The sequence below is a fragment of the Rhipicephalus sanguineus genome, chromosome 8 (assembly GCF_013339695.2).
Source record: "Rhipicephalus sanguineus isolate Rsan-2018 chromosome 8, BIME_Rsan_1.4, whole genome shotgun sequence".
Classification (NCBI taxonomy): domain Eukaryota; kingdom Metazoa; phylum Arthropoda; class Arachnida; order Ixodida; family Ixodidae; genus Rhipicephalus; species Rhipicephalus sanguineus.
Genome location: NC_051183.1, coordinates 154,834,703 through 154,856,914, shown reverse-complemented (window position 1 = coordinate 154,856,914; position 22,212 = coordinate 154,834,703). Strand labels below are relative to the sequence as shown.

The 22,212-nt window shown below is 47.7% G+C and overlaps 1 pseudogene; it reads right to left on the bottom strand.

The window, feature by feature from the left end:
* Nucleotides 1–3,582: 3,582 nt before the first annotated feature.
* LOC119402418 (cholinesterase 2-like) lies at nucleotides 3,583–16,789 on the bottom strand (annotated as a pseudogene).
* Nucleotides 16,790–22,212: the final 5,423 nt, after the last annotated feature.

Below are 22,212 nucleotides of genomic sequence, written 5' to 3'. Positions count from 1 at the left end.
CAACTTTCCATTTTGTTTAGGAATTTTCTCTTTCTCTTTCTTTATATCTTTCTTTCTGTCTCTCTGTCTCTTTCTTTCTCTCTCTCTCTCGCTCTGCACTCGTTCTCAGGTAGCCGCACAGTGGCACATACCCGTTAAGATGATGATAGTTTTCTGCGATCGACTCACAACAAACGATTTGCCAAAACAGCTTCGCTGTTAAAGAAACAGAAATCGTGAAAGCCTATTACATTGCCAAACCTGAAGATAATCGTGTCAGCGCGGCGTCACTCAGTCTGACCACACATGAGAGATGTTTCCTGGATAAACACCTGTCAGTATATGCGATATGCATGACCTTCATCTTTGTTTAATTTTTGCAAGTTTTTGGTGGCATGGTGTAAGTGGTAATTGTTCAATGAAATCAGACACATGCTGGCGGGCTGTCCCGCGACTCTCGGCGACCCCGAAAAAAAATGGCTTCACTGGCAGAAGATGATCTCCAGCTGTTCGTATCATGATCAACTACGGGCTGCCCAGAGAGTTTACGATGGCGCCCTAAGGCTCGGCCTAACGGTGCCGACGTGGACGCGGCCCGCGTCGGTCTGAAAAGGCCGGGCTTCAGGACTCCTAGTAAAGTTTTGTGAATGAATGAATAAAATTTCATTTGGCAGTCAAGCGCTCGCCTTGTTGTAGGTGTTCTCATCATTTTCCTGGTTTTTTTTTTCGCGGTGCTTCAAGTTATTCTCAAGACTCGCACAAACCAACCAGCTGTTGCTACCTTTCAATACATTTCTCCCTCGCCCTACTGGTTAAGCATGGATCCACAGGGAGATCGAGTAAATATTGGCCTCGAGGCCCACCACTGGAAACGCCGGCGCCACCGTCGGCGTGACGTACTTGGCAGGATCACGTGGTCTCCGTGGCCGCGTCGGCTGCTTGTGGCGCACTGCCGCGTGCTTTGAAAACGAGTTTCAAGTCCCACATGCGCTGCGGTCTGTTGAAATTCGGAAGTTTTCTCTCATTTTCTACTCAATTGAAACCGTTTTAATAGAGTGGCTGCCTCCGAAGGCGACGAACATGGGGCTCTACCGCTCGGTGCCACAGCGCCGCGCTTACGCAAAGGAGCCCAGTGTCAGCCTGCACTGGTAACCACGGGACAAGAAACAGCGTGAAGCATGGGTTGTAAAGCTAAGAACCGGCAAGTAGCCATCCGCTACGAGTCTTGTGTGCAACAAGCACTTCCGCGACGAAGACTTGTTACTGCGTCGGGCCTGCGATGTTCGGCGAGTAGCAGACAGCGCGCACTGAAACGATGGCTCGCGCGCGCTTCCCGCCGGCAAATGATGCTTATCTGCCGCAGGATGGTAAAAGCGCTACATTTTACCACGTGCGATGCCATCTCAGAACCCTCCAATGCGACCTCTTGATCGTCGGCCCCGTGCTCAGCGTCCACAAAATCGGCTGCAGATGCATAAGTCATTGTTTAGATACGTTGAATTAAAAAAAACGCACAGAGTCCCTTATGCATTTGTTAAAGATGACTAGAAGGCGAAAGCCATCTTCTTCTTGTCAGTCGATGTACTGATTCTCGCGCGTTACTGTATTTCCTTTCTTTTCCTAGGCGTCGCATGCTACTACATGCTCGGTCTCGTAGACTGGTTCTCCTTCCACCAGCAATCTCGAAGTGGTGAAGCTTTGGTCTATGAATTTGTTGATCACAGAGAGCGGCAAGTTCACTGGAATGGAAACGGAACGATAATAAGGAGCACTAAAAAAAGGCGTCGCATTTGCTCACGTTTTGTGTGAGCACCAAACGAAACGAAGAAGCAGCGGCATTTGCCCGCTGAGAAGACCGATCAATACGCAGTGCGAGACAACTTGCCAAATGACATTGAAACGTACCCGAATTTAGACCGAAAAAGAAAAAAAAACACTGAATCGTCGTGACGGCAGATCACAAAGTTGTCATGCGCACCGAAGCCGCAGTTGTAAGGAAATTGTTTTTGAACTGCTCTGATAGCGTCCGCGCAACAGTAGTTGTTTGTTTACTCACAAATTCTCATGTTTTGCGGCCTAAAGTTCACAGCGCGGTGCCAAAACGCGCTCGTAGCAAAAGCAAAACCATCAGTACGAACATACATGCAGACGCTCATACATGTAGAGGCACCGTCAGTCGTCGCGAACCCGTGCGATCGCTGGCTTGAGGCTTCTTTCTGTTATGCTCCGTTTGGTTATACAGGCAGTCTACTCTAACGAGATATTTCACATAGTTTGCACTCAGCGAGTGACTACCTTTCACCTAAGAAGCCGGTTCAGGGGTCTCCAACGCGGTGACAGCGTGAAGCGGGTGCTCGGTTTTCTGCAAAGAGACGGCGACTGTAGACTATCTTGTGCTTTCAGTTCGTCGAAAATGATTATCTTGACAGTAAAGAACACAGTTCATTTCGAAAGCACTTACAGAAATGCCCTGGAGGGCTTCCGCGAGGTGTTTTTGTAGAGCGCCGACAGCAAAACCTATGGGGAGCGCGCCGGCGGCATCCTGCCTAGCACGCAATCGAGGCGCGTCCGATAGAGGGCGACTCCGTAACTCCTCGAGGCCAATAACGTCGCAGAGGTCTACACCTATGCTTGCAGGAAGTGAATATATTTCAACGATATGATTGCGATGTACCCTCGGGGCAAAACATATAAAAAGAGAGCGCTTTCTATCAAGGTTTCGTTGATTTTCGTGGTTGTGGAATAAAATCCTTCTGCAGGGCAACAGGTACAGCTGGTACGCATAATTTCACATCAGAAAAATTGCTTCTTCGCGAAAATTTCATGCAAAACTTTCATTTCGCCATGCGACTTTTAGGTGGCTGCTCAAAATTATGACACTCGTTAAAATAAAGCGGTGGTGCCATGTTCTTGTTGCGGTGGCTTGCAAGTTCTTTGTTGCAAAAATCACGGCAGCCACAAGGAGAGAGTGGTGAACGGTTAGATCGGGCGCATCTGACTGGCACTGAAAAGCATAGAGGCACTGCCTAGCAATACCGGACATGCGGCCGCATGTCCGGCGTTCCGAATTATTCTGGGAGCGCCTGTATACATACATTGATGTGCTGGTGTACCTGCAAGCCTTTTTTCCATGCAGTGGTCGTTTTCGTGTCCTCTCTTGCACGTGTTCTTGTAGCAGTGTTCAAAAATCAAAATATTGTTTCCGTTATAAGTTTTTTAATAAAAATGTGAAATTGTGTCCTTTAATAATCGCAATTTTGCTTTGGGAGAGTCACATTCACTGCGCTTATCCGCTGCGAAAAAGAGGGAAGGTCAGTCTGAGAGTGTATGAGAGGGTTGCAGCTCGCTACGTTTTCCGAGCTGTTTGTTCGCAATGTATGCGATTCTGTGGCGCCGACGTCCACGGGGGGCCGTCAGGAAAAGTTGAAAGCTTTGGCGGCATTCCCTGAACGATTGCGTGGACATTGGGGTTCGGCGAAGTGAGCCGCAGAGGGGAGGACCTGGAAGAAGGAAGGCCATCCCGCTGGGGCCGGCTGTCCAAGACATGTGACCGCAGAGACCCGACTGATGTACAGCCTGTGAGTAGTTCTCTTGGCCGATGTAAGCGATGCGTTCAGTACAAAGGCCTCCAGCGTTCACAGTAGCTTGCTCGGAATCCCTGCGTCTGGTTGAATTCGCCATTCTTGATCAACATCATGTTAGGCGAGCTCTCACTGTACAGCGGCCATGTCTGGCCATTGGGAATCTCTGGAACCCTGTTGAAAAGACAAAATATCACAAATCTTTACGCAGACTAAGATTATTTTGAAACAAGAAAAATCAGTGGTATGGTTTCAGAGTTGCAAATTTTGCGAGACAATAAAAACGCCGGATAGTGCGACCAAGACTCGTCACTCAACGCTACACACATTGACACTGGTTCCGCAGCAGATGCACAGGCACTGCTTTTGCGATTTAATGTCGTTTATATTATTCGTATTAGGTATGTAGCATTCGTATTGTATACTCGTAAGGTTGCACTTTCGAAGACAGGGACGAAGTGAGGCACACAGTACGGAGCTTTGTGTTGCTTATTTTGTCAGTGTCTTCGGAAGCGCAATCCTACCAATAGGTATTTTCAAATTTGACAAGGAGCAAAACTATGGATGAGCTCTTATTTCTAATTCGTTAAAGGGACTGTCTACCGTCCTTCATCGCTTTTCTGTTTTGTACTGCAATCAAAAGCATACAGACTGAAGTGTCCAACTTTGCAGCGGTTTCTCTGGAAAGTGAGCAGATATTTTTTAAAACAGAATTTTTCGATCTGCGTTCCGTCTTCTTCCATTGGTGTGAAAAATGCCCATAACACTGGTTGGTGGACGCAATGACAATTGTACATGCCGGTAAAAATTTAAACCGAAAGCAGATGCAATTTCTGTAGGATTACTTTATTTTCGCTGAACACTAATGTAATGAATGTAACAGCCGTTCTCAGCGCACTAGCGGTTAAATGAAGTCTTACTATGCGATTACAGAACACTTGTTTTGCTGTAATCGCAGTCTATGCGTTTATTTTAGCACTCCTGCCGCAATCCAAGCCAAGTTGATTCACCAAAAAGACACGATAAATGCACGCCTTCACGGCACAGCACATGTAAGACACCCTAACAACAATACAGCGGCACGGGTACGACCAGCACGGAGGACCGCATGGCATAGCGCATGAGCTGAAGCCGACAAAATTGAAGGCGGCTCTGCAAGCAGCCTCCGGGCGCCTTTTTGGACGCGTGAGAAAAAAAGCAAAAAAAGCAAAAAATTTACTCTCCGACGCAACCGAAAACTACCTCAAGTGCGTAAAATACAATTTCAAGTTATACATGTGAGTTTTTAAGCAAAATGAGTCGACCTGCGAGGACTTCTGTCCTACCAGTAGATTGAACCACATCGCCGTTGGGTGACGCTAGCGGTCATTCTTTCACGATTTTCAACATTAAATTAAAAATATAATTCCTTTTTAATGGGACAGAAGCATGCTCGTTACCGCCGATATGACGGACGATCTTCTCATTTGCACCACAATTAGAAAAATTTTTCCGAGCGGTAGACAGTCCCTTTAACGAAGATATGCGCCGTTTATATTCACTTTCCTTGGTGACGCAATGCCACGGGTATAATTCTTCTGCACCTCCTTTCCTCTTCCGTTAAGGCTTATCCTTTTCCTGCTGCCCCCTTGTCTCGTCTAAGGATCCCGTCGATAGCGTAAAGACAACTTTTATGCATTGTCTGAAGTGCGCGACCTTAATTATTCCTGGCCTTATTTTCAGACTATGAGAACATTAAGAATCCAAAGAATGGCACTGCACTTTTTCTTAAAGGGGCCCTGCAACACTTTTCGAGCATGCTCAAAAAGCGCTGCCGATCGGTAGTCGAGGCTCCCGAGAACACGCGAGCCAAATATTATAGCGATGCGCACGGCCTGGAATTTACAATAAATTCTCAAAGTCAGCTGAAAATCGCTCCCTCTTCTCTCGACAAATGATGTATTAGTCCGCAAAAAATGACGCGATTGTCGGCAGTTCCACCATTGGCTGATGTTATAATCACGATAACACCCTCATTATTACTTTCGTTGTTAATTTTGAGTTCAATAAGTAGATAATATATGTATGTTTATATTCTGTTATCGCGTTAAAAACACCGAACAAACATTAATATTAGCACTTCCGGTCTCACCGACAGCTCGTCTGCTCGTAGTTGCGTGGTTCCGTTTTCTTCGCCATGCGCAGTGCCGAAAACGTGAATATTTCTGTGCTTTTGACCATCGCCGGTTGCCGTTGAGAGTGGCAGCCGTTCGAGTGTTGCCTCGTCAGCTGGGAACTGCATCGTCGGCACGTTCTCACGACCGAACGAGGCAGCCGTGCAGCATGTCTCCGATAACAATGCTGGCGTCCGGTAATGGCGGCGCTTCGGGGTCGTCTGCCAGTGCCGTCTTACGAGGCGGTGTATCGGAGTATGAGCCGAAATCGATCTCAGCTGTCATTCATTCCAAACGAGCGCGCAGGTTTGCTTCCATGGTTGGCAAAGCGATGAAAACACTACGGCGTTCGAGGTGCACACCCAACATTACCAAACCGACGCGCAGTTTTCAAGCACGCGCGATACGGCTCCGCTCGACGAGAACGACGCAAGCCGACCGGAAGTGGCGGCACAGACCACGTGGTTGCGCCCAGACGTCAGAGAGAAAAAAAATGAAGAAAAAATTTCCGCCGGCGCTCTTGGGCGGAGCCTCGCTCGTCTGCGCTCCCTCCCTCGACTCGCTGCCTAGCTCTCCGCGCGCTCGCGGCGTTGAGTTGAGGGAGAAAGCTGCGGAACGTGATCTCTATAATTTGGTAACACCACTTAGACTTGATGGATTCGAAAAAATTTTTGCGGCATATGACTCGTGAAGAGTCATACGTCAATAATGAGACTATTCCAATATAACTAAGAAAGGTGTTGCAGGGCGCCTTTAAGATTATACATATATGAATGAATTCTGAAGTAGGAAGCCTCATCCTGACTTCATGTTAGGGTGAAGAGTGTTTCTTCGCAGAATTTAAGCCTCGTGTTTCAAACGTCGTTTAGACAACATCACCAAATCATGCTTACTTCCAGAGCAGAAGAGCGCTGCGATTTCAAATATGTTATCATTTCTCTCTTTCCATGGCTATTTTTCGTAGCTTTTCGCTTCAAAATTTCTCGAGATTTCTGTAGTCGGTGTGACTCCATCAGCTATCGATATTCTAAATGTCTGAAGCAAGCAAGGTGTATCGCTGTTTACCATAACCATGTTTGAATGATGTTGTTCAAAACTCCCTAAAATTTTATCGCTTGGGCAGCCATGACCAGGATTTCGGGACATGTGCACGTAGCGCCATCTCTCGTCGGTGACAGCGGTGGCCTGTCGTAGCTGAATGGGAAATAGGCGAAAAAATCATATGTCAAGAAAAAAGCTAGTTACCAAAACCTACTCCCGCTTATACGCAGCGGAGACCCACTGAAACATTTTGGTAAGATTACAGTGTCGCACTACAAACCGCGTGGCTTGCCAAAGTGTTTAATATTTTACAATGGGGCCCCATGTGTTTATAATGGGTGGTGTTCAATTGTCGTGGAAAGCCACACGCTTCGTAATGTGATACCGCAATTTTACCAAAATGCTGCAGTGGGTCTCTGCTGCATATAACCGGGAGTCGTTTTTAGTAACTAGCTTTTTCTCTTGAGATATGACTTTTTTCCCGCCTATTTCCCATTCAGTTATGACAGGACGCCGTTGCTGCCGCCGAGAGACGGCGCCACGTACAGATGTCCCCAAATCCTGGGAATGAATGCATGACAATGGCATAACTTGCTAGCGTCCTTTTAATCAGCACTAGATAATGCAATAAATCGCTCTTTACTAGTCAGGATTTCCCTTTTATGGTCATGAAAACGCACGCGGAAATATTGGCTTCAGCGTCCTCATCTGAATACAGCAAGTGATTCACAAGTCAAACCGCAAATGCATGCGGATAATTCAACGTTATTCTCGACAGCTTGCCCCATAAGTTCGTAATTAGGTCTCGCGTCCTCGTTGCTCAAGCTATATTACGAGTGCTATTTCTTGGGCGAATTGGAAATGCATTCTGAAAAGGGTAGCGCTTGTGAACACGGACTAGAGGAAGGCACACGGACACACAGACGGAAGCGCTTCGTGTGACTTCCTCTAGTCCGTGTTCACAAGCGCTACCCTTTTCAGGATAGTATATGCTGTATTATCTCTCTTTGTGCGCAAAATATGCAATGCAATAAAGTTCTTTTAGATATACGTCTACCTTGGCTTCGCATCGTTTTGCGTGGCCGCTCTTTGATCTAGTAAAAAAAAAGCAATGCCTTCCTAGACCGTGCAATGTCCGAAGTGGATTTCTCAGCAAAATAGCACGAAAAGCAAGAATGTAAATAAACAAAGCAAAAACACTGTAAAAATAAAAACGAGATCAATAGATAATAAATAAACATTGAAAAATATAGCGTGGTAGCGAATACTACAAGAAGACTAGGAATATATCATTATCTTGATTTCACCTCAATCGGTTGAATTGTCACCTAAAGTTCTGAACTTCACTTGATTAGATGTCACATAGTTGCACTAATGAAGGCAGGAAGGGAGTTTTCAGGGCTCGTTTCTTTGTTTGACACAACCTTAACGAAAACCAGCGGATAATGAAGCCAAGGAAAGTACAGCTGGGACGTTAATTGTGCTGTTCTAAGCGTATTGTAGTGATTGTGATATAGATGCGAAGAAAGTAAAGTGAATGAAAAGACAACTTGAGTGTTCCACACTCGCCGTCATGGCTACGAGCGGCGCTAACACTCCCAGGTTTCATGCAGATAAATGCCAGATAATGTGGACGAGGGGACGACCGCCGCCGTAGCCCAAAGTAAGAGCATCGGGCGCGTAATCCGAAGGTTGCAGGTTCGGTCCCCGCCGGCGCCAAGTTGTCTTTTCGTCCACTTTACTTTCTCCACATCTGTATCACAATTACTACAACGCATTTAAAACAGTACAATTTACGTCTCCTGTACCTTCCTCGGCTTCATTATCTGCTGGTTTTCTTTAAAATTTTACTAAGTCACTTGTACTATGTGCATACCACAGAGCAAAAGAGACACACCCGCTTTTGCTGAAGCTGGCGAGAACTCGAATAAACGCTGCAGCCATTCGACCATCAGGAGAATCAGGATCCGCTGCGTAGGCGTGACCAAACGTGAAGAGTATGTCTGATCCATGGGGCGCCCCCATCCAGGCAGGCAGTGGGAACATCGTCGTCTTGTGGACGAACACGTAGCAGAACACCTCCTTGTTGCCCCTTTCGCTGTGCTTTTCCGCAAAGAACTGCAGGGGGCAGTTGAACAATCTGTCCGATAAATGGTCGATGTACTGGCGCCTCAGCGCATTATTATCACCAGGATGCACTTCCTGGGTGTACGTTTCCAGTATATCTGGAACGCCGTCCCTGAGAAGTCTCCATAATGCGGCGCGAAGAGATTGAACTAGTTCTTCCCGTGGAAAATCTTGAAGGTCTTCGGCCAAAAGCTCGAGGACCAAAGGAAAAAGCAGATAAGTGGCTCCTTCATCTGAATTCACACCAGCTAAGACATCTACGGATGAGAAGAAACCGCGCTTCATGGCCACAAGTGGATTTCGCGGGAGGAACTCGTCGTGATACGTGGGCACAAAGGGGGCCCGTTTTGTTGCCACGATCTCAAAGGAAGCCTTGAGGAGTTCGTCGGTGGGTTTGTTTCTCATGCAGTCTATGATTTCTTCCGCACTGGATGACAGTTCGATGGATGTCCCATTCAAGCAGCCGATAACGTTGGCGACCTTGTCTGCCTTGGCCACGCTTTCCTGGACCGTGTCCCACGAGTCCAGATTGTACATGGTGCCGCTCATCATGACAGCCCTCTTGAAGAGGCCTTCGCTTAACGGCGACATGATGTGCGCGTGTGTACACATAGCGCCCGCGCTTTCTCCAAACAACGTCACTAGCTCGGGGTCTCCACCGAAGTGTTCGATGTTGCGCTGAATCCACTTGGGAGCCATGTTCTGGTCCAGCAGGCGAACGTTACCTGGTGCCTCGGGAGAATTTGCGTTCTTGAAGCCCTAGATGCCAAGACGGTAATTCATGGAGACGACGACAACATCTCCCAGCGCTGCAAGCCAGACTGCGTTATAGATTGGCGTATTGGCGCTACCAAAAGTGAATGCTCCTCCATAGATCCATACAAGTACAGGCCGGGAGCCCGAGTCAGTCGCGGCCACGGGAGCCCAGACGTTCAGGTAGAGGCAGTCCTCCGTGAAGGTTAGGTTTCCCTTCAGCATCGCGTGCTCCGCAACCTGGATGGACAGCGGACATTTCATTTAAATATTTATTTACTCCGTGCTTAAAGGGCGACTCAGGCATTTGTTCTACGTTCACTGATCTCAATAAAATCCTCAATGATCTCAATAAAGTTTACTAGTAATCTGTGTCAAACTATAAAGCTGCAAACTATTCAGCTTTCCTGAAAGTGAATTTTGCAGATTTTTAGTGAGTTCCCGAATCGTGCCTTGGAATGCTGCCAACCCGGTGTGATTGCATAGCCTACGTCGCTACCCCACCAACAGGCAATCAAAAGCAAACGGCGACCCTTCAGCTTTAGTGTACTAGAACAGAACGAGCTTCGAAAAGTAAAGCCCAAACAGGGTCAATACGATGTGGCGTTGGATCGGTAGTCTGCAATGTGTTGTCATTTAAGAGTTGCGCGCGGCTCCACCGAAGTGGTGCTGGGGTAGAATGCCCGTATCGCACTCAAAAGGCCCGGGTTCGAATCGAAGCTGTAGATGATGATGATGAATTAACTTTATTGATTGCCCTGCGAATTGGTGGGATGGGCCTGGATCCCGCCTAGGCTTCGGCCAAGGGTTGCTGGCCCTTGGCGGCTTCCTCGGCTCGCTGGACGGCCCAGAGTTGTTGCTCCAGGTCCGAGCTGAGCAACGCAGACTCCCAGCGCGCGCGGAGGCTGTCGCTGTTTAAGGCTGCATCACAGCTATTGTTTATTATGTCTGGACATCCCCATAGTATGTGCTCTAAGGTGGCTCTAGAGTCGCAATGCCTACACTTGTCTGTCGTGTATAAGTCTGGGTGTATTACATGCATGATAGCTGGACTCGGGTAGGATCGGGTTTGTAACTGCCGCCATTCGACAGACTGTTTCTTGCTTAATTTCGGGTGAGGCGGTGGGAATGTACGCCTCTGCAATCTATGGTGTACTGTAATTTCGTGAAATGTGGTCATTCTATCTTCCCACTCCCACTCATCGGTATTCCCTGAGACGGCACTAATCGATGCTCGGTCTGTAAGCCCTCGAGCCATGCGGTGCGCCGCCTCATTACTACCTTCTGATAGTGTGTGAGCGGGTGTCCATATCAGATGGACACTTTTTTCTTGATTATTACCGAGTTGTAGAATTTGAAGTGCCTCTGGGGAGATTCGGCCGTTTGCAAAGTTTCGTATCGCCGTCTGCGAATCACTGACGATCACGTCCGCTAGGGTTTGTGCTATGGCTAATGCGATAGCTATTTCCTCTGCGGTTTCTACGTGTGGCGTACTGACGGTAGCACTCGTCAAACATTTTCCCTCATAATTTATCACCACGGCTGTGTAGGCGCGCTTGTGTCTGTATCTAGCTGCATCTACGAATACGGTGTCTATGCTGTGACCAAATTTCTTTTGTATATCGCGTGCTCTGCTTTCCCGTCTGCCCTGATGGTGGGCGGGATGCATATTCTTGGGTATAGGAAGCACGGTTATCACGCCTCTAATATGTCTGGGCATATCTACTTTGACGCCATGTTGGGTGTGATAAGTAATACCAAGCCGATCTAATATTTGCCTGCCTGTTTTAGTTTTGGATAGGCGTTCGTATTGAGCGATGCGTTGTGCCTCGATTAGCTCATCCAGGGTATTGTGAAGACCTAGCTGCAGTAGACTATCGTTGCTAGTGGTGATGGAGAGTCCAATTGCTTGCTTGTATATTTTCCTGATTAAACAATCTAATTTGTATCTTTCTGATGAGTGCCATCGTAAGTATGATGCTACGTAAACTATTCTGCTTATTACAAACGCTTGAACTAGTCTAAGCAGATTGCCTTCTTTCATTCCGCTATATTTGTTGGCGATGCGTTTAAGTAGCCGCATGATTTGAGACGTTACAGCGTCTAATTTGCGTATGGTCTCTCCATTATGGCCGCTACTTTCAATAATGATGGTGGGTTTTTATTCTTAGTGTCATCTTTTATAGCTGAATTGGTTTTCCTTTGTTTCTCAAAACTAGCTTCAGTTGCTACGTGTTGCTTCAAAAAGTAACGCAAAATGTGAAGTAAAATAGAAGACACTAGCGTAGGTATTTGCAGCGCCACCGCCTGGAATTCAACAAAAACGTAAAGTATGGCCTCCGAGATTTTTACGAATAGGAGACTCGAAATGAGATTTCACATTTTACGTTACTTTTTGTAGCAATACGTAGCAACAGAAGCTATTTTCAAGAAATAAAGGAAAACCAATACAGCTATAAAATGTGACACTGAAAATATCCCCCCCCCCCTCCCATCTACAGCTGCGATTCGAACCCGGGCCTTTTGAGTGGGAAGCGGGCATTCTACCCCTGCACCACTTCGGTGGAGCCGCGCGCAACTCTTAAATGACGACACATTGCAGACTACCGATCGCAGCGCCACAAGCGGATTGACCCTGTTTGGGCTTCACTTTCCGCACATTGGTGCTGCGGCCGTTCCGAGCACTCCCCTGTTCTAGTACACTATACTTCAGCGTTCAAATCGTCGCTGAAATAGCCGCTGTCAAGTCCAGAAAAGCTGGCACAGCTCGATGCATCGACGGATGACATCACCAGCTTTCCTTTTTTCGCGACAGCACCACGTGCACAATATGGCGAGGCAGGCTGTGACGTCGTCGTAGATGTTCCACCAAGCAGCTACCACTTGCGGTTTCGAGACATCGTTTTTTAATATTATTGATCGGGTTCTGGTTATTTAATATTATTGATCGGTTTCTGAGCAAATTGAAGCATCCTATCTTTTGCAAGACTGTCGATATAATTTGAACACTGCTAAACCATAATGCGATTAAAAAAACGGAGTTTCCCTTTATTGTCCAAGAAGGAAGGGAGATACAATCGAAAATAAGACAACAATGAACAGCACAATAAACAACAATAATGTAGTTACAACAAAGACAATGTTAATTCGAAGTCGCATAATGTAATTTGCTGAGACATATCGTTAAAACGATCTTTGGAAAATAGCTTCAAGACATCAGTATGTAGAAAATATGCGGTTCGCTCGTTTTGTTATTGATTTCTGATGGACCCGCTAAGTAATGTGACAGATATGTTGACTAGTATAAGAACAATTGCTTACGGTAACATTGGGAGAGATATTCTAGCCTAAGTGTTTGCCTTCTTACTGGTAATGCCGTTATTTCATTAGCTTCCAATAAATTAGATGGTCAATGACGTGACGTGACAAAATTGTTAAATATAAACCTTATCGATTTCGCTTGAATGCACTTACAATAAACCTCACATAAGTGCCAGGCAATGCATGTATATTTTAATGTTGGGCAAACAAGGGTAGAACAGCCGAGGCGTTATCGTTAGTGGAAGCACTCATTAGTTCCTGCTCGACGTCATGGAGCTCCCCGTGTGTTAATGAGGGAATGTTACCAATACGAAGATTCCTAGGTAGAGCAGAAGTTAGCGTCATGCCGGAAAATTTGCATTAACGCACTCATTGTAAAGTTATGCACACGAATAGGTAATTCAATCAAAACTAGTATCTTTACAAGCATTTCGAAGACAGAAACATTTTACAGCGAAAGCTGTTTTGAGATCATTTCACCGGCCGTTTTAAAGACGATAGTCTTTCTTGGGGAACTTAAACGCAGAGATTTTGGTCTGTCTTTCTGTCTGTCTGTCTTTCTGTTTGTCGCCACGTCCCTCGATCCAGCCACTCGGCCAAAGTTGCACCACTTGCCCAAGAGCCAGCCATCGTGAACGGCTGACTAGGTTCATACTTGTGTGCATTGTTGATTAAAAAGCAAAAATTACGCATATCTGAGGCGCAACATCACTAGGTAAGTATTAGGCGGTGTGTTCCTCTAACAGAAAATACATAGATACGCAATTTTAAAGACCTTGATGGTATGCGTTTAACGTTGAGACAGTAACGCGTTTATTAAAAGATTGCCACAGCTGAAGCGATCAGCGGTCCAAGCCGAGCAAGCGCGAGCGCCAACAACAACCGTCTTCGTCTTCTTCTTTCGCAGGCGTTCTTGTCTGCGCCTTACCATGTTACAAATCACTCCCCCGCGGAAAAGGAGCCATCCTGGCGACCTAAGGAACAGGTACAACTGGTGGGTCATAATGCGGCTTCAGTCGATCGACGTGAACAGTCTCGCGGCCGCGACGACAGCGGTCCGTAGATGATTGAACAGGCTCAATCATATAGTTAACTGGGGATGCTTGACGTAGGACGTGGTAGGGGCCTTCGTACTTATGCAGTAGCTTTGTGGAAAGGCCAGGAGCGGAGGAGGGAACGCGAAGCCACACCAACGTTCCAGGCGAATACGACTGAGGAGGCAGGTTTTCGTCGTGACGGTCCTTCTGGCCCTACTCGCCCTACAATGTTACAACCCTAGTTTCTTAAGGTGCGCTGAAAATGCAACTGCGCTGAAACTTGTCTTCCTCCGTGCCCTCTGCACAAGCTCATGTTGTGTTTCGGTTTCGGTTCAGTATTGCATTGTACGAATGACAGGGGGCGCCGCTCTGGCATTCCGATTTTACCCAGGCGACGTGTAAGTAAGAGAGTTTGTGGAGAGTACTCGTTGAGTGCGGACGTTTCTTCTCCTTCGGCGCATCGCGCCAAACAGCGTGTTCGGGCTGGCCGGCGTCCCCACCGGTCGCGTTGGTCACCGCCGGTCTTCGCCTGCCGCTGCGCCGGGACTACCAGCCCGCAACACAGCACTCGTATTTCCCGACGTATTGCCAGATGGCGTCCATATCTCACGCAGCGCCTCTTCTATCGTCTTTAGACGACATTTGCAGCGAAGCACGCAGATACGCGACCAATTTTTTTGGTGCCGTAGTTGTCCGCCGCCGCCGCCGCCGGTGTCCGTAACCAGTATCGCTCGAAATAAGAAAAAAAAAACTAAATAAGAAAAAAATTCCAGGATGGAACGAGGTTCGAACCTGGGCCCGCTGCGTGGGAGCCCAGTAATCAACCTCTGAGCCATGCCGGTGCTTGAAACTGCTTTGCAAAAAGGTCCTATACAGGCTTCATGTCGGGAAGGAACCACATTAGCATATGCAATATAGCGTGGTAAAAGAGTAGAATAAGCACCAAGCGTCGCGCAACGCGAATTCTGTAACCAGGCGTCACACAATGCGAATTGCGCAACGAGTAGGTTGTTGAATGCTTCCAACCCATTACAAAGAGCTCTTCCATAATTCTTCATCGTCATCACGCACAGCATCAACAAAATGCGCATAATGCCTTACATGCGTTTAGCAGGTACCACGGCTGTCTGTAGAATGACGAAAAATAGCACAGTGCCTACTGCCCTACTTCTCAAAAATTACAATGATTTATAGCGTAGTGGGTTCCTCGCAAGTGCACTTCTGTTGGTTGCCAAGGAAGCCCATAAGGCTCCCATGATCCATTTCCTCAGGGTCTCAATAAAGTCAATTTTCTCTCTCTCTCGTTCTACGTTTCTCTGGTTAAAGTGTGTTATAAAGCGTGGTGGGACAGTTAAATAACGACCTGGCGCCACACAATATGCGTTACGTAACTAGTGGGTCGTTTAAAGCTTCCAACCCATTACAAAGGGCGCAACCATAATTATTCATCGTCATCAACCGCCGCATCAACAAACTGCACATAATAGCTTACATATGGTACCTCGCTTCTCCGCAGAACAACGAATAATGTCGTGCTGGGTGCTTCCCAACTTCCCAAAAATTACGCTTTGTTGCGTAGTGGGTACGTTGCTAACGTACCTGTATTAGTAGCCACAGGAGAGTTTATAACGGGCTCTAGAAATGCCGCTCTTCCAGCTTTCGCTGTGACTGTGCTGCGCTTTCCGCGCAGGCCTGGCGTTTTTTGCATATTTAGTACCATTACCCATTTGTCGCATCATTGTTGTATAATATTCTCACTGTTTGTGTAATTTAAAAAAAAAAGCAGCGAAAAAAGAATCGTGTGATTCCGTTAACTGGAGGTTGTGTAAAGCAGAAACATTGCATGGACTTCGGTTGCATCTCAGCGGACGTCCTACTGAAGGCAGCGATGCGTCGATATCGTTATCATTTCCCAAGGGCTTTCGTGCAGCACTCATTGGTCACCATTCATTCAGCTTACAAAATGGCGCATCTTTGGAAGAACTAAATATTCGGAGTGAAGTGAGTGGTACCTCCGTTGTAACTTTTACGCTCAGAGCGATCGAGCCGTGGTGGTTACGAAAATTCGCACGCTTCGACACTTGTTGTTTAGATTAAGAGTGAGAAAGGGAGCTGTCCACGCTAAGCAATATACAATTACAAAATTGGTGCCAACGAAAAAGGGAGCGAGTCGAGGACAACAGAAAGTTTGCTGGTGTGTTGAAATTGTGTTCGCAGGCATAACATCCAATCACCCCGCCCGAGAAAGGGGCAATTAGAGATGACCGAGAGAGCCCAGTGTCCTCTAGCGGATACAAATAGGCTCCTCCTGTTGACGATACTCATAATTATGATGACGTTTATTGCCCTGGACCATTGCAGCGTTCCACTGATGCGTTACGCATTTCGCGTCTATAGCACTGCGTGTGAAATTTGTTCGATTCCACGCATCATTTCTAGCAGCTTTCATTAAAAAGTGTTACCTAGCACACGCGTCTCAATCCTTCGCTTTGCAAGGTCCACTGTCAACGAGCGTCACTCATGCCTACGTCACCTGAGGGCAGGCTGTGTTTCCAGATGTAGCGTCCACGGTGCCTTGCTAGGGTATTTTGGGAATTGGAGGCCGAAAACGGAGCTTGCCTACGGGTGGCTCGGCGAACGGTATGCCCAGATACTGTTCGACAGGCTTGTCCATGACACGCACAACCTTGCCACGAACTGTGCCTTCCGTGGTCTGCCTCTCCACGAGTGTATCGTGGGCCGTAGCAGTGAACACGGTGGCGAGAAGGCATGCCAGGGTTATGACGCTGGTCGCCATTGCTGATGGCTGATGAAGTGGCCTTGAGAAAAACTGCGAAACCGAAGCGAAATCAGTAAAGGCATGAACCAAATTCACTAAACACAGAGTAATATACTAAACACAAATTCTGCGTGGCAGTCCAGTATTCTACCACATAGTCACGCCACTGCTTGGAATTGCTTACGAAAAAGACCCTATGCAGGAGTCATGTTGGGGAAACCCCAACTGTGGTTGCAGGGTTGGCTATCTGCTTTGATAACAGCGTAATAAACATTACATGTATACTCCTATGACTCAGCAAGCTATAATGAAGCATTGCTCGATTCCGGAGGAATACGCCAACGATCACTGCTTACGATGTACACATAATCGCACTGTAGCATCCACTTAGTTTCCGTAAAACTGACGTCTGTGCCTTAACTAGCGTAAATGCCGATGTTACGTCGGATCGCTAGTGCAGCCGACGCGCCTGGCATGCCCACGGCGTGCACGCAACTAGTGAATTTACACAAGGGCGTCTATACCAACGTAACGCTTGGCTCAAAGCAAAAACGTGCCGCATCAGCGGCTACTCCCCGAGTGCCTCTCATGAAATTGATTCCCACAATTTGTGGGATCTGCCGGAATTTTTTGCCATACTAAATTGCATACGAGTGAAACCTACAGGTGGCATGATGAAAAGCAACGGCTAAGTCAAACAAAGATCAAGACGAACCTATTATAAGCTTTCACTTCGTTCTCTGGCATTATTTAAATTATTTTCCCATCACAGACTGCTTGTACAACTGGCGGATCCTAGTGGTAAATCCTACGGCCGCTAGGATAACCGGCGATAAGCTGGCATAAAAATGTGTTGCGCGTACCAGCCGCATATAAAAAAAAGAACAAAAAGATCAGTACACTGGGACAATTCCTACCGCTTGACTTAACCGCTTTTCTGCATAAAGAAACTGCGCAAGTTTTTATCCCCGAGGCCATAATTTCCTCTGATATTGACTCTCCAATTCTTATTTCTTTTTATTTTTGCACCATTCAGCCAAGCGACCCATCAAGACAGGTGAAATGCAAGTAGCATTGTGCGAGGCATTCACGAGTAACAAATAAAATATAATTAAGAGAATGGTTATAAAAAGTCACAGTTTCACCGCAACGGCGAAGCAATGAATGCGATAGCAATAAAATGTAATCTAACGCGAAGAACGGAAAGCAGCTCGAAATTGCCAGCGCGTCGCTCGAGCCCAAAGGACGCACGAAAAGAACGCACACAGGACGAGCGCGAACTAATGCGTCACAGCTCGACACTTGAAGCGCACTGCTCAAACATAAAGCAGGACGCACGAAACGAACGAACAAGTACACACAAGACGAGCGCGAACTAATTGTCACAGTTGTTACTTATTTCTGTTTTAACAGCGCGCTCCTTTCGCAAACGCTGCCGCTGCAGCGAGCGAAGCGAAGCACCCCACCGGCCGCCCCTTCTTTCCTCGAGATAAGCGCACGAAAGCGACCACGCCCTGTAGAGCGAAGAGCAACGGCGTTCGCTGGAGAGGGGCGACGATCTTTAAAGGGACACTAAAGGCAAATATTAAGTCGACGTTGATTGTTGAAACAGCGGTCCAGAAACCTCGTAGCGCTGCTTTTGTGCCAAGGAAGTGCTTATTTTGAAATAAAATCACGTTTTTAGTGGTCCGCATCGCGTTAGCGCGCTACAAATCTCCCGCCTGAAAATACGACTCTCATACGTCACTGCTGCCATGCCCAACGTTGCCCGCTTTTACTGCGCGGCCGCCGACACTAGTAGCAGCCGAGCGGAAGTAGCGGGACCCACAGTAGCAACAACGGGGCGCTGCGGCAAAGACTTGCTCGGATGGGCACATTCAAAGCCTTCACCAAGTTGCGGTTGGTCTCGTAATCCTCAGTACGAAAGTGCAGCGAGCACACACGCAGAGGTTTTGACTGTTTAGCACACCATGGCGCAATGGCATGACACTAAGCCACTTCGAGCGTAAGGGTTCATTCCGCGGCACCCAGTGAAAAGACACACCGGTTTCCTTGCTGCAGCACTGGCGTTGTGCACCATTCGGGCATCCGGCAATATCACACGCATGCGGCATTTTGTCGAACTTTCTGTCAGAGCGACCTTCACGAGCGCGCAAAACACGCACGGCAGTACGCGATCCCGAAACTACCACTGAGACGGGCGAGGCACAGTTCGGCGAAAACGGAACCTTTGAACCACGCGCGCCGTTCCCCATGGCAACGCCACGGAGGTTTTGTTTTCCATGAATCAAGCGGAAACGAACAAACAGCATTTTATTACGTCTTTTGATGCTCGGAATGTTCTTTTTTTACTGCTGCTAGTTTGATTACTAGTGATTTATTGTAGGCCGACTTTCCTACGTCATCGGGATCACTTCGAAAATGTCTCATTCGTGGCGCTCGTCATGTGATACATTTAGCTTAATTTCTCGGTAAGTAGGGCACTGCTGTTGATAATATTGCCGTTTTACAAGTTGTCATACATTGGGCTTTCACTCAGACATAAATTGTTATTTGCCTTTAGTGTCCCTTTAAAGCACGCCACACACGCGCACATCGCGCCATCTATGTGGTCACTAAGAAAGCATGCTGAATTACATGGTGTATATAAATATCTCGCCGTTAACAGGCTGAAAGACGGTGCTGTCGTGGCTTAGCGCCTAACGCGGCGGGCTGCAAAGCGAGAGGTCGCCCGTTCGATTCCGCGCGTCGGAAAGAATTTCTGAAATATTTTTCTTTGTGGCTTTTCTATATATATACATACTTATACGGTGAATGACGGCGACGGGGACGGACATTTTCCAGCCGAGACTGTCCATATAATTGCTATCGCAATAAAATATTGCTCACATAGACGAGAAATTGAAGCCTCCAAGCCATCTGCCCTCACAGAGGCGTACCACGAAGTGGCTGTTACACACTTTGAGTGACGCTTACCTCGCCGTCCTCTAGTGCTCACTATGGGACTCAAGGCGCTCTCGAAGAACGAAGGAACTCCGTGCGGGCAGAGCCGACGAATCGCTTGTAGTTGCAAGCGATTTCTTGAGCGCGGCTGTTTCCTCAGTGCGCGTCATCGCTGCCGGGAGGAGGAAAGATTGCGTCCGAGGAGCTAACAAGGGATCAAATCCTTGCAATCCGACGCGGGTGCAGGCTTGCGTGGCGAAAGCGTGCGCCGACACTGCTGACAAAAGCTCTTCATCACTTCCTTAATATTGGGTAAAGTTATGGCTTTTTACGTACCGAAACATCGGCTTGGTTATGGTGCGCGCTGTAGAAGGGGAATCCCGGCTAATTTACAATTCTAGACACACGGGTGTCTTTTTTTTTTGTCATTTCGCCACCACCGAAATGCGGCCGGGAATCTCACCCGCCTTCCCGGGCTGCGCAACTTCGCTAAGGTAGCGAAAGTCGCGGGTTCGATCCCTGCCGCGGTGGTCGCATTTAATGAGGCGAAATGATGGAAGCCCTCGTACTGTGCGACGTCAGCGTATACGTTAAAGAACACTGGATGGTGAAGACTTCCGGAGCCCTCCACTAAGGCGTGCCTCATAATCATACTCTGGTTTTGGGACGTAAAACCCCAGATGTTGTTATTATAAAAAGGTCTAAAATAAGCCCAGACTATTTACCGTTAGTTCATTGATATTCGATCAGACCTTACTGAGCGTGTTCAGGTTTGCTCGTTGTTGACATGCGCCGGTAAAGTTCCTCTGCTCGTGGCATTATAGCGCTTCCACAAACGTTATCTCTCACTTTCAGTTTCTAAGACTATAATGCAATGACATAATGAAGGCGCACGTGGCGTTTGTGGCTGCCATATGAAAACTGTACCGCCGGAAAGAAAACTGCTGGTTTTTGCGTATCGTGCATATTGCGTGTGGGTGACTTCTTTTCTTTCTGCCGTTTTGTAAATCCAGGCAGTTCTGCGCTCGTAGTGGTCTATGTGTTTCCTTGCTTTTGCGTTGGTCCTCTCGCGCAGTTTAAGGACGTCTAGTAGATCCAGGCTCAAAGAACTGCCGCCTTCTGAAACATCTGCGGAGATAATCCCACTGGTGCGTAAACGATGAGACGGTACTGTAGCAATTAGTAATGCTTCGCACACTGCGTTCGGCGTTTATGTGCATGAGAGCTCACCGCATTCACCATAATGCGGATGTACAGGTGACGAAAATAGACCACCAATAACAAAATGCAAAAGAAAAAAAAGGAACGGTGCTAGAAGAAGGAATACGAGGAAGACAGGACGCAGGGACACAGCGCTTACTCGGAACCGATCTATTCCTGCGAACGCAATGTTCTTTTATGGCACTCATCAGACCGAAACGAAAAGCACAGAAGAACCGGGTAACGACAAAAACTTGTGTTCTCGAAACACATGTGGCAGGAAGGTTGCCGTTCAAGATAAACAACGAATGGAGTCCGAAGACACTAAATGTAAGCACGCTGAAGGCGAATCTCACAAATCTGACGCTGGGCGACCTACCTTCTGCATACCAGCCAAGCCTAGCGAGATAGCCAGTTAAGCTCAGATACAGCCACGTGAGCATAGAGAGGGGCAGCTAAGCCTGGGAAAGCCAAGTTCAAGCTCTCTCTCTCTCTGCAGTAAGACGGCAACTTGGGCGAGTTGGTATCGGTTCATATTTGAATGTAACAGCGCACAGCAAAACGAGAAGACTGAAAGGAGAAGAAAAGACGCACACAACAAGCGCTCTCTCTCATTCATTTCTCTGTCCTCCTTTCTCTGTGTTTCTTCACCTCTTTCTCGTCTCGTATCAACGCAATCATATGGTTCCCATAAATGCGTGTTCTTCTAGCGTGCCTGGACAGCCGACTGGTTACGACGCACACCTACGGACTGTGGGTACCTGGGCTCGCCAAGAAATTTTATTAAAAGCAAAGCTGTTCTAGCTCGGCGTAACGGCAGTCCAGAGGGCCCGGGACGTCGCCGAGAGGCTCCAGCTTCCGGCACCTTCCTGGGCTGTTCTAGCTCGGCGTAACGGCAGTCCAGAGGGCCCGGGACGTCGCCGAGAGGCTCCAGCTTCCGGCACCTTCCTGGGTGGAGCCACCTGGCTGAGCTAGCGGGACCTCCAGTCGCGTTCAGCTTCTGCCACTTTTGGACCACAATAAAGTTTTCACTCACTCATTCAGCGTAATGGGTCATGACCCAAAATTATCGTCATCATGAACCGACACGCACTCTCTTCGTCCTCTTCTTCCTCGCTCCCAGAACACGTGCACCGATTTGTCCGGCGTATAGCAAGGTGGAAGCACAAAGCGAAGGAGACATGTGAGGGTGAGGAGGAGGGCGAAGAGAAAAATCTTGGCGGAAACAATTCCTCATGAGGCGGCGGGATTCGAACCCGCGTACCCACGGGTACGAAGGCGAGCGTCTTAGCCACTCG